Source organism: Cyprinodon variegatus, unplaced genomic scaffold, assembly GCF_000732505.1.
Source record: "Cyprinodon variegatus isolate N-32 unplaced genomic scaffold, C_variegatus-1.0 Scaffold769, whole genome shotgun sequence".
Lineage (NCBI taxonomy): Eukaryota > Metazoa > Chordata > Actinopteri > Cyprinodontiformes > Cyprinodontidae > Cyprinodon > Cyprinodon variegatus.
In genome coordinates this window covers 178,014-193,003 of record NW_015151222.1, presented here as the reverse complement: position 1 = coordinate 193,003, position 14,990 = coordinate 178,014, and the positions used below count along the sequence as shown (strand labels likewise).

At 38.0% G+C, this 14,990-nt stretch overlaps 1 protein-coding gene across 1 annotated transcript in view; it reads left to right on the top strand.

Moving 5' to 3' along the window:
• Nucleotides 1-7,073: 7,073 nt before the first annotated feature.
• LOC107098323 (ecto-NOX disulfide-thiol exchanger 1-like) overlaps nt 7,074-14,990 on the top strand; it is a 162,891-nt gene continuing 154,974 nt past the window's right edge. The window contains exon 1 of the mRNA XM_015395949.1: nt 7,074-7,239. The gene's annotated coding sequence lies outside the window, so the exon portion shown is untranslated. The remainder of the gene's footprint in view (nt 7,240-14,990) is intronic.

Genomic DNA, 14,990 nt, shown 5'->3' with positions numbered 1-14,990 from the left:
CTATCTCTATAGTTATGCTGCTATAGGCTTAGAATTCTGGAGGACATAGGGACCCCTTTTTCATAATTCTGCTTCATTCTATTTATATTCTGCCACTCTGCAGAATCTGTTAGTTCAATCTCTAACGTTCTGCTCTCTCTGCTTTTCCTCAGAGTAGCTTTGCCTCGTCTGTTCCTGTTTGCCTGTGACTCCTTCCTGGAGAGAAATATCAGCTGTGCTGCTGCCATCAACACCCTTGTTTATAGATGTTGAAGATCAGCCTGTTTATCAGTGTAGTCCTGTTTCTCTTAATGTGACTAACTGGATGTGCTGTCTTTCATCCTCTGACATGGGAGCTGGCTCGGAGCTCGTCTGCCTGGCTGTGCGTTTCCAAGACAGGGCCGCCTGTGAAGCTGGTTGACAGTTGCCTTTTGTATCTCTGCTTCTTTCTGCATGTCTGCTTCGGTCTCCTTGAATCCCAGTCGGCCTCGGCAGATGGACGCTCACACTGAGGCTGGTTCTGCTGGAGTTTTCTTCCTGTTAAAAGGGAGTTTTTTCTCTCCACTGTTGCTACAAGCATGCTTGGTGTGAGGGATTGCCTTCAAGTCAATGAGTCAATGCAATCAACTGGTTTTCCTTAGATAGAACACTGAACAATCTGACTGTATGATCTTGTTGAATGATCTGTAAAATACCTTGAGATGACGTGTTGTAATTTGGTGTGTATAAATAAACTGAAATTGAATTGAAATGTCTTTTTTTCAAACAGATTTCCTATTTTACCCACTTCTAGAGCAATTTTGAGCAATTCTCTGCAGTACGGAGTAAAGCTCCATTTTTTTGGTCTGTATGGATGTTAGCAATAACATTTTTATTGGTCAATAGAATGTGTTTGCATTGGGCTTTAAGTGGAGAAAATGGGAAAGAAAAATTTGGAAATAATAAAAGTTGTAAAACTTGATTTAAAAGAAAAACATGAAAAAAAGAATAAACTTGAAATATTAGAATATATACAAAAAAATATATCTGAAACAATTTTGGGAAATAAAATATGAAAACAAATAAAATAAAATTTGATAAAACAGCAATATTCCATGCAAAAATGTTTTTTATTATTTAGGAAGTTTTACAAAGTTTCATTTCTGGATTGCATTTTTTTATTTTTTTTATTTGCATTTACAAAAGTAGTTTTTTTTACTTGCAATGAAACAGAAAATACTCTGAAATGGAAATGTTTGTTTACTGTGTAGCTTTATCAAGAAGTGACAACTTTACAAGTTTTTGTAATTTCAGAGTACTCAGTAATTTAAATATTTGATGAGTCACATCTGAACACTGCATGTTGTTCTTTTGTCTATTTTCTGAAATGTATGCAGAAAAACGGATCCAACGCCTTCATGTTTATTTCCCAGATTGGAATTGTTGCTAACTTCTGAATGTTGGAAAACTAATAAACTATGTTTTTTATAGCATTAGAAACATTGTGGAAATTTGACAAATTCCAAGTTGTCAGTTTCAAACCAGAAATTTTCCATCAGAATAATTTTGTGTTCAGTTTTGATATGAAAAATATTCCCACCCCATGATGCTTTTGCTGCCATGCTTCATTTCAGAAATTACATTCTCACATATGCTGTCTACTTCTGTGTGTTTGAAAATCACACTTATTTCATACATCTTTTGTTCCTCTCCACCTGGAATAATGTTCCTACTGTTGACCCTGGGAAGGTCGAAGGAACAGGAGCTTGGAACTACAATGTGCCTTATTCAGAAACAGCCCTGTTCTTGTGGGGGTCCTCTCCCATCTCACATGAAATAACACCGCAGGTCAGGGACACCCTCCAACTCATCAGTAATAGTATTTAATGGTAGGTGGTTAAAAAGTTATTTACTCTCTATTTTAGCTTCTTTGTGGTATTATCCAGATTTCTGCACATAAGTGGAAATTTATTTTTATTATATGTTTTCATTTAGAAATATTGGCTTTAAGACTCCTGATGGATATTTTAATGAATGTATTCTAGCCTCTATTGAAAACTGTGATTTGGTTGCAGATTGTAGAAGCCTCTATAAAATATCTACGTGTCTAACAAGATAATTAGAAAGTTACAAAACATATGATATGACTTGAACTGTTTCAGGATTGTTTAATAGAAAAACCAGGTTAGAATGATGCTGAACAAGACATTTTACTTTTTCCAAACAACCAGCAGAGGGCACCAAATACCAATTACAGACTTTTTAGATCTGTCCACTTTCTTTAAACTTTAATGCTTTTCATGCTAACAAACTGTAAAATCTTCATCCATACTTTTCATTCTGTAAGGCTAAATAATCTGGGTCAAGGTCTAGCTGTTTTTAAGTCTGGTTCCAGTTTTAGTCCCTGTGGACATCTGTGCTGCAGCAGCAGAAAGTCTTTCTAGTTCACAGCCCTGCAGATGCTCTCTGTGGGACTCAAGATTTTTGCCCTCTTCCCCACCAAGGTCAAAATGCTTTGCTTAGCTCTATCAGCACCTCTGTCTACAACAACACAACTGTTAATCTAATGCTAGTCTCCATAGACCCTCTCTAGAAACTTAAAAAAGTTGACTGTTTATTTTCTGAAGAGCTATAAATAGAAAACATCTTAAAGTCCAAATTGTCATTTGTAAAAAGAGTAAACCAAGGTAATTGGAGGTATTTTATATAGAATGGATTTAACTACTTATGGGACCAACTAAACCTAACTGTTAAAGATGCTATGGCATTATGGAGTAATGGGGAGTGGCAGCCATTGGTTAGGCCTTAAAGCTTGGAATCAAGAGGTTCTGAGTTTGAGCCCCACTCCCACAGACTGGCACTCTGGCTCTCTGAGCAAGACCCTTAACCCCACACTGCTCCCCGGGCGCCCCAAGATGGCAGCCCACTGCTCCCCAAGGGGATGGGTTAAATGCAGAGGTACATTTCTCCAATTTGAGAAATTATTTATTATTTGTTCCATTATTGTTGCAAGCAAAGAACAAATTTTGTAAATTTGAAAAAAAGAAAAGATGCAATCCAGAAATTAAACTTTGAAAAACTCGATTAAAAAAACGTTTTTTTTTGTTTTGTTTTTTTTTGTTTTGTTTCAAAATTTTTAATTTTGTTTTTAAGGTTTTATGTTTTCAAATTAATTTTTTTTTTAATGGTTTTACAAACTGCATTTCAAAGAACACATCTGCTTCACTTCAAGCCCAATAAAATATGGCTGCTAATGTCCATCGTACCAATAGAATTACGTCTTCTCTCCTCACACCAATGGAAAGACTTGTCCTCAGAAGGGATTTGACCTGTAAATGCAATTTGAAAAGAATCCAAATTATAAAACTCAATCTGAAAGAAGTGAAAATATAAAATCGGTTAAAAAAAAAAAAAAAACTAAGAAAGACAATATTAAAGAAAAAATATTTTGGAAAAATAAAACCTGAAAAAACAGCAAAGTTAATCTCAAAACCTTTTTTGTTATTAATAAGTTTCAAAATTTCATTTCTGAATTGCATTTTTTTCTAATTTCTATTTACAAAACCTGTTCTTTACTTGCAAAATAATGGAACAAATTTCCCTCCATAATGCCATTAGTTAGTTTACAGACTTTGAGTCCAAAATCTATAAAGTTTTATTTTTCTGAGCCTGTTGGAGTTGTTGGTGAGCTTTGAGCTGTTCTCCTGCCAAATAACCCAAGTGTGCTTAAACCAAAGGTCAGTTCTGGATGGTTCCTTCAGAGTTAAGAAGCTAACTAATAACCTATCAAACCAGCTGGTTTAAAGGGCGGCTTGATCTTTGAATGAAATGTTTTAGCTTTCAATCAGATGTATCATGACACAAACCTTCAAGAAGGATCTGCTTTTATCTCTTCAATATAATCCAAAAAGTTTGAGGGATCATAAAATGATTTTGACTGTAGAACTCTCCTTTGGGTGCAGTTTTCATCACAGTTAGGATGAATCTTATTGAATTATCAGCTTTGTGGTGTCTTATGTGCTGTTGTCAGTGTTTTGAGGGACTCTTGGTCCTGGACAGATTACCAACTGGTCCACATTTTCTCCATTTATATTAGTTTCCAACTGATGTATGCTCATGCTTTCATTTCTCATCTGGACATCGTGCCTATGTTACAACATCTTTCAGCTTACTTTATTTTCTCAGTTTTAATTCAAAACGTTAGATCCATGTGATTCAATGTGTAAGACAATAAAAAAATAAACTAATCCTGTGTCCATGTAGTCTGGAGCAATGAAATAACATTATTTTATGAAGAAGTGTATGGACATGTATTGGAGAATATAGATGCAAAACATGTAAGAAAAAACTAAATTCTGAGCTCAGAAATGAAACTAGAGGCGATTCCAACAAAATTAAAAAAGTAAAAAAAACAAACCACTGAAGTTTGTTTTCCAGTTTTGAGGCGTTTTGGTTTCCCTTCCGGGAGGTTTTTTCACTTCAAATTTTTTGGGTTGGTTTTTGGTTTCCGGGTTTTTGGGTTGGCTTAACAAAAGCGTTTTTTTGTGTTTTAGAACAGGGGCATTTTGCTCTGAAAAACCGGTTCTTCGTCTTGGTGAGTGGTTGGGGTTGTTGTTGTTGTTGGTGTGCCTGCGCGGTCTTTTTGTTTTGTTGGTCTGCATGGCGATGATGTTTGAGATGAGGCATTCTATCTGACTTGAGCATCTCTTCCAAGAATCTTCATCTTAGACGCAAAATGTTTATATTTTTGCAAAATTATTGCTCAGACTGGGTTGTCCTTTCAGCAAATTGCATATTTAATAGTCTGTATCCTTCAGTTAATGATTATTCAATCACTAGAATAGTGCATTCACTAGGCAAGGGTTAGAGTTAGCTAGATTAGTTACAGTAAACAGGTATGTGTTTTAATTGTTTTAATAATCTATTAATCTTGATTAATCAAATTTTTTTTTCCAGCCCTGTTGTTATTATTGTTGTTGTTGTTCATTAATGCATCTGGTGCTCTGAAATGTCTAGAAACAGATTTTATAATGAAGCCGTTTTTGACATAGAATAATGGGATTTCAACTGATTTGTCTGTTAACTATTTAGTCGTTGTCAGGCTATTAATAACGGAGGAACTATTGCAGTGGAGTCCATGGTTTTTGATCTACCTCTAAAATAGAAATACTATAAGAACCGTTACATTAAGGGGCCACATTAACTATTATAGGGGCCTTTTAGCCAGAACTTGTTGTAGCGAAGTTTTTTTACCTTTCACATTTACAACAGATCATTTGCTAGCTACGCAGAAGCCTTATCCTCTTAAAGGTGTTTATTTTTGGAAAATTCAGTTTTCAGTGTCGGCTTTTGTCAAAACATACACTGCAACATGTAAATATAAATATGTTTATTCCCTCTTAATTTGAGTAGGTAGATAAGAATATATGCAGATTTAATAGGATGATTTAAGTTTAAAATAAGAAAAAACACAACTCCATTTATCTTCTTCCATTTATCTTCTTCCATTTATCTTATTTCAACAGCAGAATTACTCGTTCTTTTGGCAGCTCATCTCATTTAGCTGCTCAAATTTAGGGCAAATGTGCTTATTTTAATAAATTTTTTACTGATTTGGATCAGTTTTTGCAGTCTGATACTAAATATTCTTACGATGATGTGCACTGACTGGCATGCGTGACTAATTCATCTCTTGGACCAATTTTATATTTATCCTTTACGATTCTCTTTGACAATCAATTAGAAATTATATTCAGCTTTAAGCTTTGGTTGTATTAAAATAGGATCACAATGTTAATCTGTTAGATCAGGGGTCTGCAGCGCTGACTTTGGGGCTCCTTAAACATACTAAACGATGCATTCTTGCCCTGTTTTTGTCTGTGTGTGTTTATAATTACTCTGCTCTATGTGCCCATTGCAAATTTGATCTAGAACTGCCACTGATTATATATAAGCTAAAAGTTTAACACCTTCATCTAAGTTAAGGTAAAAATAAATAAATAAATAAATTGGAGCAGAGGGACCGTTTAGTTATTTTCTGTGCCAGCAAACGTCATCATAAGCAGAGGTGTCAAGAAACGAAGTACAAATACTTCATTACTGTAATTAAGTACACTTTTTAGGTATCTATACTTTACTCCATTACTTCTGATTTCTACTCATTACATTTTCACACAAGTATCTGTACTTTCTATTCCTTACATTTTTTAAAACAAACATTACTCGTTACTCTTGGCTTTGGTTTAATGTTTATAGATATTTATGTCACGTCATGTGCGCCATCCAATGCAGATCATTGGCTCCATCCACATCTAGTGAAAACTAGTGTGATTTGATGAGTCATATAACGCAAACACTCATTGGTTAGCTAAAGGAAATCATCAGAAGCAAGCAAATCTGAATTGTCTATGCCATGCTACAATGTGGGATTCAGAAAAAGATGTGGAAATGTCTGAAAGGTCGAACACAGGCGAGAGCGTATCGGGAGACGGAGACCAACAAGACCTCCCTCATCCTTGGCCCTATCTTGAAGAACTTTTCGAAATAGTCGACAAATTGAGCTTTCAATTCATTTAGTGGCATCTGGCTGTTTTTTTTAAAGGTTACTTTATACCTTAAGTAGTTTTTGGAGCACATACTTTTTCACTTTTACTTGAGTAAAGAGGTCAGGTTGATACTTCAACTTTTACAAGAGTGTTTTTAATCTGCAGTATCCATACTTCTATTTAAGTAACAAATGTGTGTACTTTTGACATCACTGAGCATAAGGAAGTGATTTATGTCTGTAGTACAGGAGCTGTATGTGGGGCACTGGCCCCATTGGCCCCTGTGTGGAACCGCCCATGTTGGTTAATCTTGGTATTATTGAGAGGAGTCATTGTAAAATAGTCTGAATAAAACAGCACTTCAAAAAAAAAAAAAAAAATGTAATATTATTTACCTCCCAATATTTTATTCAATTTTGAAATGATAAATAGTTGAAGGTATTTGAAAATATTAATGAAGATAATAAGATATTTATGAGGAATAAAAGCTGTCTGGTGTTACCCAGCTGTCAGTCGGGTCGGTACCGAACCACTGGCAGCCAGAACCGGGCGCGTGGCGCGCGCCTGTCGGTGACGCGCCGTCTGGTTCCCGGTCCTGTACCGGAGGAGGATCGGTGTCTCCTCACTGAAGGAAGCCGGAGAGGAAGGAGACAGACGCAGGATCGCTGTGCGGCTCCTCCAGCAGCGCTTTACGGACTAACCGCATCATCTGGAGCTCCTGTTTGGATCGGAGCCGGTAGGTAGACGGGTTTCTCCTCCATCTCTCCCTGATTTCACTGTTTTTATTCTCCTCCTGGTTGGAGACACGCTGCTGTCAGAGCGCCTTTACTGGAGAGTCATCAGCAGAGCCCAGTTATGCACCAGGAAAACCTGAAGTGAGGATGAAAAAGCTCGGAAATGGAAATTATCTTCTTCCGCTATTTAATTAAAGCAACATGTTTTTATTCAATTAAAGCAATGAGGTGTTGATATTTGATGCTGCAGCCGCTCGCTGTTGTCTTATATTTTGCACACAGAGCAGAGATGCCAAACAATAAAGCTCACAGTTCACCGATATTAAACTGATCCCTGCTCCAAAGTGCCACTTACCATTTTAAAGCACAAAACTATTAAAAACCCACAAATAAATTCAAATTTAAAGTGACCAACCAGTGGGGCATCTTTTCTATCACTTAGTGTCTCTCCTTTATAGAAAAAAAGGATAGTATCCTTGGATTTTGGATTATAGCTCTGGATGCACTTTGCACCTGCAGGGCTGCATGTCTCAAAGCGTCTTTTGTCAAATTCAGCTGCTGTGGGAAGCAGAAAAGCCAGCAGGGGTGGAGGCGTTGGTGTGTGGGAGATCAGCTGTGGTGGAGTGGAGGATGCCCTTGCTGTGGAGTCACCTTGACGACCCCTCAGCATCACAGGGCTGCATTTGTCATGCTTCTGCTGCTGTTATTCACCTGCCATCACATATGGTGCTTTAATGCCAGTATATATATATATGCTTTATATAAAAAACTAGGGGAAAGTTTGCTTAAAGTAGGATAAGAAACCCTCTTTTAGCCCTTTTATGAAAATAACAGAAAAACAAGCAAATAAACAGTGTAATAAGCGTGGAGGCAAAACATAAAGGCAGTCAAAGGCTTTTTAAATTTCAGTGCAGAAGGTTTCAGGCTCAGCAGCTCAGCTTCTTCGCTCATAAACATGAGGCTCCTGGAAACGCGTCACCAGGGCGACATCCTCAGTACCACTGAGAGGAGCAAAGTGTGGCAGCAGCTTCAGGGAATGTTAATAACAAAATCTTCCTTTGATCTGAGAGAAAGGGATCTAGGAAACTAACCAGGATGGACATCAGAGCTTATTTTATCAGCCAAATCTATTATGGTGATAAAAGAGGCTGAAGTTTGCTTTCTGTTTGGTAGATCTGATGTGGTTTGATTGTTTTGGAAATCTGAACAAATACGTTTTTCATTTGAGTCCATAAGTCCACGGACGTCTCTGAGGATCTCAGCGTTTTAAAATTCTGCAAAGGTTGAAAGAATACAGTTCAGACACCAGCAGAAGAGCTGCCTTTTAACACAGCGGGTACACAGAAAAGGGCTTTTGGTCTCAAGGTTTAGGTGATGGTCTGCAATGTGTGTAAGATCCAGGGCAATGAGTCAACTATAGGCACATTATGTTGTTTATTTTTTGGTCTCATTTGATAACATATCTCTGTTTTTCTGTTCTTCCATTTTGCATTTATTCTTAACATAGCCTTTAATTACAGATGTTCAAGGAGTCATAGAATACAAAACCGAGTTTCCATTGTCATAGATGAATGACGATAGTTCAGTGGGTGAAATGGACGTACAGAGAAGTTCAAACCCCATCGACACCTCCTTTCTCTGCAAATCTCACAATTCCAAACTTCCACCATAAAATGGGCAAATTCAGAAGAAGCCCTGAGTTTATGTCAATTCGGGGATGTTGCCTTATTTGGTTCTGGCCTCTACTTTTGTCACGCCCTGAAATTGACATACAGACCAGCCCACTGGTTCACTGGCCCAAGAACATGAATAGAGGAAGATGTAAGACACAAGTTTAGCTGTTTAGCCTACAGTTGGGTTTACTTCCACAAGAAGTACAAAGAAGACAGTATCTCTATTTAAATTGAGCCAGAACCAGAGGCGTAAATGCAGTGTTCCAGGCTGCACGGAGAAAGGGGAAAATTTTCACGGTCTTCCCAAGGATCCGACAGGCATGGATCATTGTTGTCTACCAGAAGATCGGTGCAAAGTTTGATGTTCAGCTGTTCATTTGCTCTCAGCATTTTACCGAAGACAGTTTACAAAATCTTGGACAGTTCAAAGCAGGATTTAATAAACTTTTTTCCTGAAACGAGGGGCTGTTCCAACCGTAAGGCCATCACAACCGCAAGCTGTAAGGAAGATTCTGACGCTAAGCTGTTGATAGCAATGCAAGCTTATCTATGGTGACCAGATTTGGGTTTCTGAAAAGGAGGACACATTTTTAGTTTTTGAAGGAGGGAAGCACGGGGCCGGGCTACCGTTGACGGGTCGGGGTCGGTCCCTCCTTCCCGAGCTGGCTCCCTGCCCCCGTCCGCCGGAGTCCCAGCCCTGGAGCTGATGTCTTGGTTCTGCTGCACTATAGTCGACCAAAATCCCAGACGATATTGAAACTCCCACCAGACATTTTTTTAGATGGAAAAAGAGGGCGTCTGGTCACCCAACAATCTCGATGTTTCAGTGGGGGAGTGCTTGTTGCTATGATGCGTCTTTTCTTATTTCTAGGGCTTTTAAGCAGGCTTGCATTAGGGCTCATAGAACAGCAAATATGTCATTTTCACTCCAAACAATGTTAGATACCCTATTCAGAGACCATAAGGACCAGCACCAAATACCTTATATAATCATTCTATGACTTATTGAAGCTATTAGTAGATGGGTACCTGGCGGTTCATTCAGAGCATAAAGGTTCTGAGCTCCGACCCTGATCACAACCTTTCTGTTTAGAGGTTGCATGTTCATCATCCACACATACGATGTTTGGTATCCAAACAAGATCCATTTCCCTGTCCTCTGAATTGACTTTATAATATTCTTGTTAACCAGTTAAGAAGAGAATAAGACCAAACCCACCCCCTTTGATCTATCTGAGCTGTGTGCAGCCGGATAAGGAATGTTTATCTACCAATATCCTGATGTAACGTTTCCTTTTCCAAAACTATACCAGCATTCCAGCTTTGGGTTTTGTCAAATGGGATATCAGCATTAATCAGATACGCTTTTATTACTTTGCAGTGTTGGGTTTTAGAAAAGGCTTCATCAAGTGAACGAAGAACAATCGGTTAAAAAATAAACAACTAACCCTTTTATTATTTGTTACATAAAGTGGAGTTTTTCTATCAGCTTGCTGATATCCCATATTTTAGATACATGCGGATAAATTCCGATTGTTATTTCTTTGGCTGATATAAGATAATTTTCCGATATCGATCAGCACATCCCTTCAGGCGTCTTTGTGTTTGTGGCAACCTGTCATTTTTTACTGTAATAAAAGCAGAATGATGACACACATCGACATCACAGTATACCATGTTTCTTAGAATTAATGGCTTAACATTTCTGTTCTAGCGTTTCAACAGTTTAGATGCAAGATAACGTTCTGCAGAAAGCAGAGTCTTCTTTGGTTGTATGATTCATTTTTAATTCTGAGCTCAGCCCACCTGTACCTGTTTAAATGTTTACAAGACAGACTCATTTGAAAGGAAGCATTTTGGAGAGTAATTTGATTAAAACTAATGTAAAGAAGTTCTTCCCTTTAATCACAAATAGGGATACAAGTTATTGATTGACAAATTTTTTTAAAGTTGTGTGATCTTATTGATTGACTAACGATTACAAATAATGAGGCCTTTTTTTTAATGAATAATAGCCTCATTAGTGAAGTTTTTTTCTTGTATAAGAGACTCTTTCCATCAGTATAAGGCAAGGCAAGACAAGGCAGGGCAAGTTCATGTGAATAGGACAAGTCAGTACATGGACAATTCAAAGTGCTTTACATGAATTAGATAATAAAATAAGCAAAAAATAAAAGCAGAATAGACGCAAATGAGTTAAATAAAAAAAACAGTTGGACCACGACTTTAAACTAATGTTACCTCAGTTAACAGTTTAACTTCAACAGTCAAAAGCAGCTCTAAACATACATATGTATATGTAAAAGTATATGTAGTATATCATTATTTTAAAAATATATATATTTTAAGAGCTAATATTTATATTACATCTATATATGATATATAGCTCTAATTAATTTATAGATATACAATAATATATTTCAAAATTTATTGTATATACCAGCGAAGCTCAGTTTCAAGATGAAACGCAGTGCCATCTAGTGGACAGTGGTAACATTACAACACTGAACAAATTTTTTTCTATGCGGACGTTATCAATTAATGGCATCAAAAAGGTTTTAGTCTAATAAACCAATATTAATATTTAATAGATTGTTTGTTTTCATCCCTAATCTTAATAAGTTTTTATTCAAATGGGTTGTTGGCTAGTGAAGTTGCTATAGTTGCATTAAGTAGCAGTGTGCCGGCTAGTGAACAGTCTGTAGCTGAGCTACATCAGCACCTAATTACTTTAGATTGGCAAGGTGTGGAAAATATTGGACTTAATAACCATTTTAACTCAAAAACATCCATTAAACATGGTAGCTGTAATTTTCCACAACTGAGTCCATCGTTTGAAATATTTACAGCCATTTTAGCTGAAAATGACATGAATTTAATTTACAACATGGTTTTTATTACCTAACAGGCATTGTTAGGCCTACATTAGTATATTCCAGCAGAGTAGCTGTGAAGCCTTTTATCTGTTTGTTGTTTGAAAAACCCCCAAATGTATTTGCAAACATTATTTAAGGTGAGATAAGATACCATTTTTTGACTCATCATTGTACTACTTTTTTCTTTCTGTGTTTTCAACACGAACAATTAGATATTACATTTTGTTCACAGTTTTTTTCTTATTATTGGGAAACAGTGATTATGTTTTGGTTATTTTCAGGTTACCAAACTATGACAATCTCTTATTCGCTGAAGCCTGAAAAGGATAATACTTAAATCATCTTGAGAAAGGTGAAGATAAAGAGTTTTTGGTCGTTACTAAAGAAGCCTGTTAAATGACCTGGAAATAAAGAGTTTGAACACAAAGGAAAAGTTGCAGAAACAAGCCTCAGAAACCTGCATTGAACCATAAGATCTGCAGCTCACTGTTTCTTAACTGGTTCATTATTTGAACCGGCTGGTCTGTTTGCTTTGGTTCCAGCATGGCCGCCTGTCTTGTTGTTACCGATAGGGTAAACCGTTCTTTAAGCTCATGGATGAGTTGTTTCTGTTGCCGAAAAGCAGCGTCAGTATTCAGAGTGAGACTCGGTGTTGGGTGACTCGGACTGTTGTGCTCTCTGTGAATGAGTGACGTTACAGCAATAATTCCCCGGAGGCCATGGGTATACAGACACCACTCATCATCATCAACAAACAGCGTCTCTATTGTCCGCAGGCAAACAGCCAGTGTTACATCATGAGCTGACATGACGGCCGAATATCAGCTCCTGAGTCAATGCAGCAGAATCTGACACCAGCTGTGGCGGTTCGGTCCGCTTTGTCTGACTGAGGTGGGCTGAGGAAAGCAGTAGCCTCTTAGTTTTATTTGACATTTGGATTTCTAAAATTATCTAACATCCATAACTGGATGAGTTTTAAAAGCAGTTACTGAGCACACAGACACAAGAATCCCATTTTGGTCGCCAGACTGGAGAAAAAAACGCCCCATCCTTTTCCTGTGGTGATTCTGTGTTCTGCATCTCATTACACCGTGTGGTAAATAGCAGCCTGTTGGCTTCTGTAATGCGATTATCCATCCTCTTCATGTCTTTTGCAGATTCTGCCACACCACCTCACAAACGTTAATTGACCCCACGCTGCAGAGCTCAATGGGGACGGCTGTCACTAATTGCGGTGGCATTTTCAGATACGGTGGAAGCATTAGGCAGTGTTCCACCGCTGGAAGAATTGCCCACAAGAGATGCCTCCAACAGCATTTTTTTGTGTGCTAGAAAGCATTTTTCTCTCTCTCTGCTTGTGTGTCCCTGGTTCACAAAACGGTGTGGTGACACAATCCTGGCAGCTACCTCACACTGTGGAGAGCAAAGAGCAAAAAAAGAACTGCATTCATATGGCCATTTTAGCTCTAGTTCAGGCTAGTATGGATATTCTACTCTGATACTAACACATGTAGGCCTATTTGTGGTGAGTTTTATGCGTTTTTTCCTGTCTTGTTTGTTTAACCTGCGGTTAAAAAAACAGTAAATGCTTTGATGCCCACAGAAAAGGGAACATTTAAGGATCTTTTTTACTATCTAAAGATAAATTACTTTGTTAGCAATAGGAACCAGTACCTAGTAACAACATGGTGTGCAGATTAAGAAAAACCTTCCAAGTAGAAAGGCTATTAAAGAAATTGAGACTTTGAGTCTGCAAAGATTTGCAAAACTTCTATGCAACTATGCAGTTAAAATTAGATTCAATTTGAATCAATTCAGTTTATTTATATAGCGCCAATTCACAACATTTATTATCTCAAGGCACTTTAGAGAGACAATTCAACTAGAACCATCCATCCATCAATCCATTTTCTCACACGCTTTATCCCAAGCGGGGTCTCCAGTTTTCTACGGGCGAGAGGTAGGGTACACCCTGGACAGGTCGCCAGTTAAGCCAATTAACTTAACAGTTAAGTTTTTGGACCGTGGGAAGAAGCCGGAGTACCCGGAGAGAACTCACGCATGCTCAGGGAGACATGCAAACTCCATGCAGAACAACCCTGGGCCGGAAATTTTACCTTCTTGCTGCATGAAAGCAGTGCTACCCACTGCACCACTGAGCAGCCCTCAACTAGATCCTCAAATAGAAGTTTGAACATTTTCTAAGGAAAACCAGCTGATTGCATCAACTCATTGACTCAAAAGCAATCCCCCACACCAAGCATGCTTGTAGCAACACTGGAGAAGAAAACTCCCTTTTAACAGGAAGAAACCTCCAGAACAACCAGGCTCAGTGTGAGCGGCCATCTGCCGAGGCCATCTGGGGTTCAAGGAGACAGAAGCAGACATAGAAAAATAAGCAGAGATACAAAAGGCAACTGTAAACCAGCTCCACAGGCGGCCCTGTCCAGGAAACACACAGCCAGGCAGATGAGCTCCGAGCCAGCTCCCATGTCAGAGTATGATAGAAAGCACATATAGTTAGTCACATTTAGAGAAACAGGACTAAACTGAAAAACAGACCGATCTGTAACAGTTATAAACAAAGGATCTGTTGAGTTTGTGTCTTCTTATTAGGATGTGGTTAGGGGACTGGTTATTATTGTAGGTCTCCAAATGGAGGTTTTGCAAATCTTATTGGCAGACAAATTATAAGTGTCAGAGGAAGACAACGTTTTCCAGGCCAAGGACCCCAAACTGATGGCGAGATGGAGCGGGGACCCCCTAATTACATATATTGTATGAAACTGTGTTAGATCAAACTGGTCCTATAGTCAGTCTATTACGGATGGAGGAATGTAATGAAAGTAATTTCCCCCTGGGATTATTAAAGTATTTCTGATTCTGATTCCTGGTTGATGGGACAGGTGTTGTGAAAGAGCTCCTGTGTGTCACTGAATGTGTGTATTGATGACTGAAAAACATCATCTGCCTCCATTTATCTGTTTACTAAATTGTGTTGAATTTATGTTAATGTGGATTTAATGACATTTCAATTAGTGGAAAAAATTGCAGCGGGAAATAGAAAAAAAAAGTCTAACAAACCAAAACTTTTGCGACCCCCATGCAGTACCTCTGTTGACTCCCTAGGGGTCACAGACCCTGTTGAAGACCTCCGCTCTAAACGAAATACTCTATGCACAAGAATACAGAAGTAACAAAGCC